The 3278-nt window shown below is 41.7% G+C and overlaps 1 non-coding gene across 1 annotated transcript; it reads right to left on the minus strand.

Annotated features, from left to right (window-relative positions):
- Positions 1-1402: 1402 nt before the first annotated feature.
- On the minus strand, positions 1403-1514 carry LOC115030126 (U6 spliceosomal RNA). The gene has a single exon (XR_003835754.1). It is a non-coding gene; the product is annotated as a U6 spliceosomal RNA (small nuclear RNA).
- Positions 1515-3278: the final 1764 nt, after the last annotated feature.

The following is a 3278-nucleotide window of genomic DNA, read 5'->3' on the forward strand; positions in this document are numbered from 1 at the left end:
GTTCAGGCATCAATTCTTGCATTATTATAACAAGTTCAATGGATATCTTTGCTCTATGAAACTTTTGGTCAAATGAGGTAAGTCCAAGGTCCCTTTCTTCAGAGCAAGAATGTCTAGCATATATGGAGCAGGAATAAGGTTGGAAGTAACCCTAGAGGGTTGGGAATACAGCAAAAACACAAAGTCAATAGGACAAGATCTATTAATACTTTACAAGAGAGGGTAGGCCTGAATCTCCCTTGAAAAAAGTGGATTTTCAGGCCAAAGTGGAAATTAGGAGAGCCCCTAGACAGGGGGGGGGGAATAGGAAATATTTATGAGTGAATATGGAGTGTCTGAGGCTCCCATAGGCAGAGGGAGAGGCACTGAAGCTCTGGTATGACAGGATGACATTTACAGACCTCTTGGTCAGAGGGTGTGAATTTGAGGACCACTGGAACAAAAGGAGTCATTCTGATTTTCCTTTCAGATAAGGAGTTGGATGTGAGACACAGTTACGTGGAATTTTTGTGCCCTCCATCAGATAGAGAATAGTTTGGAATCCTTCCTGGTCAGAGAGGATAATTATTGAAGACCTTTTGGACTAGAAGGGGAGTTTGGGGCCTGGGGCATGTAGAGATGATCTCAGGCTCTGTCAGTCTTACAGGATAGATATTGGACCCTCTTATATGCAGAGGGTGCATTTGATAGATAATGGACAGAAATTGGTGGTCTAAGCATTGATGTTTAGGAGTATAAGATTAAAGCAGACTTAGAGTCTGTTTAAAGTCCCAAATCTCTTTAAGGATAAAGGAGTGAGCTATCCTACCTTGAGCAGGGGAGGTGGGACTGAATCACATCTTAGAAGATTCCCATCTTCAGATCCACCATGGAAGGCCTGGCAGCAATTCAAGCATTATTCATCAGTCATGATTGTCAGTCTCTAAGTGATCTTGAAGCTTATCATCAATTATAGGGATGTGTGCATGAAGGATGGTATGAAGGATGGATGACCTAAGTTTCAGTCTCTTGTTAACACAGAGTAGAATTTAGTTAAGTCTCTTTGGTCACACATATATCTTCCTAGAGGCCATGGTTAGAGGGAAATGATCTAAAGATCACCATGTGAGGGTTATGTTTGAGGCCCATGTGTAGGTGGGGAATGCCCTGAGGACCCTTTGATCATGGTCCCCTTGGGCAAAATGAAATTTCTGAGATTCCAATACTAAAATCTAGTTATTATTTTGACTTACCTTGGATGGAGAGGGAAGTTTTAGGGTATTATTTGTACGTGCAAAAAGGCTGGAGGGCTACCTTTCCTAAGGGAAGTTCTGATCATCCTTCCTAAAAATGGGATGGTGTGAGATGCCTGGAAAATAGGGTAATTTGAGGAGCCAGTTTTTATGACTTCAACTTCTGAGGTCATCCTGAACTACTTGACTTAAAAATGCCTAGCCAACCTTGTGCAGGGGCCATGCTAATCTTCTCTGTATCGTTCCAATTTTAGTATATGTGCTGCTGAAGCTAGCAAACACAGAAGTGGATGCTCACAGTCAGCTATTGGATGGATCACAGGGCCCCCAATGGAGGAGCTAGAGAAAGTACCCAAGGAGCTAAAGGGATCTGCAACCCTATAGGTGGAACAACATTATGAACTAACCAGTACCCCCCGAGCTCTTGACTCTAGCTGCATATGTATCAAAAGATGGCCTAGTCGACCATCACTGGAAAGAGAGGCCCATTGGACTTGCAAACTTTATATACCCCAGTACAGGGGAACACCAGGGCCAAAAAGTGGGAGTGGGTGGGTAGGGGAGTGGGGGGGATGTATTGGGGACTTTTTGGCTAGCATTGGAAATGTAAATGAGGAAAATACCTAATAAAATAATTAATTAAAAAAATGCCTAGCCAAGCTTAAGCAAAAGCAAGATCTGATTCTAGCTTCTACAGAGAGAATGGCATAAGGCTTACTTGGTCTGGGTCTCTTTAGTCCTAAGGGAAATGACTTAATCCCACTTTCAAAGAAACAGAAAGCTTGAGGGTCTTTCTACTAAGTCAGTACTTTATACCACCTTGGGCAAATGGGGGAAAATCTGCATCAGGCTTAGTCATAGGAGGGAGGTCTGTCATTCCTTTGCTCATTTGGGCATGCCTGGCCATCCAGGTCAGAAGGGAAACATTAAGACCTCCTAGAGGAATAGAATTGAGGACTCTATGGATAGAAGTGGATTCTCTGAGGAAGCTCTTGTCAGAGGATGTTGATTTAAATTTTCCTTGAGAAAAAAAGAACATCTGAATGACTTTTTACTTCAAAGGTTGATCCGCAGCCGCCTATTTCAGAAGATTTTGCATTATACCACTTTTAAATGAAAGGGTGTGCCTAAATTTCCTTTGTACAAAGAAAATAGAATGTAGCCATCTTCCTTGACAGAGTATGTATGTTAAATTTCTTTAATGCCTCTTTAACAAACCTACAGTTTACCTTGGACTGAAGGAGAAATCTGGACATCATTTATTAAAAAAAAAAAAAAAGTCTGAGGCACACTCTATAATATCAGGAAGTTGTATTGGTCTCCTCACATTAAATGAATGGGTAAGCTTCCTTTGTACAAACTGAAATGATCTGAGGTTCCCTCTGCTTGAATGGGAGGTTCTGATGCCTCTTTAATCAAAGGGAGGAGTGAGTGCCCTTGGGAAGAGAGGAAGTTTTGAGGTCCATGTGCCAAAAGAGATGATCAGAGTGTGAAAAATCCTGTAGTACTCTGAGCCCAAATTAAATTGATTACCATAGCTAATGAGGTCCCATTGCCTCACCTTCTAACTTCAGTTCTTCACAGTCTAGGGTATCCACATCTTTAGCTAAATCTGCAAGTGACACTGTATCAATACCAGAATAAATAAACCATTTGGGTGGGTGTGCCCAGTATGATTTTCTCCTACAAGTTATGTGCAACTAGCCAGAATTGAGTCATCTCACACCTTGTCAGGTGACTTTACTCAAGGAAGTGGCATGGGATTACAGGATTTGCTTTCTCTTTTGATTTCTGTGAACTCTAACCAGAGGGAGCAATACTCCTTAGTCAGAGGTGAAATATCCCATGCACCCTTGCCCAGAAGGGGATATTATGAGCTCATTGGGTTAAAGGGGATAACTTTTGAAGGCCTCAGTTATCAAAGGAAGAAACATATTAATGTTTTGGAAAGGAGAAAGATGCTAGAACTATTGAACAGAAGGGGAATATCTGTTTACCTTTGGTAGAGCAGGATGTTCCAAACACTCCATTCCTCCATGTCTTCTG

Source organism: Mus caroli, unplaced genomic scaffold (genome assembly GCF_978045245.1).
Source record: "Mus caroli unplaced genomic scaffold, Mus_caroli_1 scaffold_5, whole genome shotgun sequence".
In the NCBI taxonomy this organism is placed as follows: domain Eukaryota; kingdom Metazoa; phylum Chordata; class Mammalia; order Rodentia; family Muridae; genus Mus; species Mus caroli.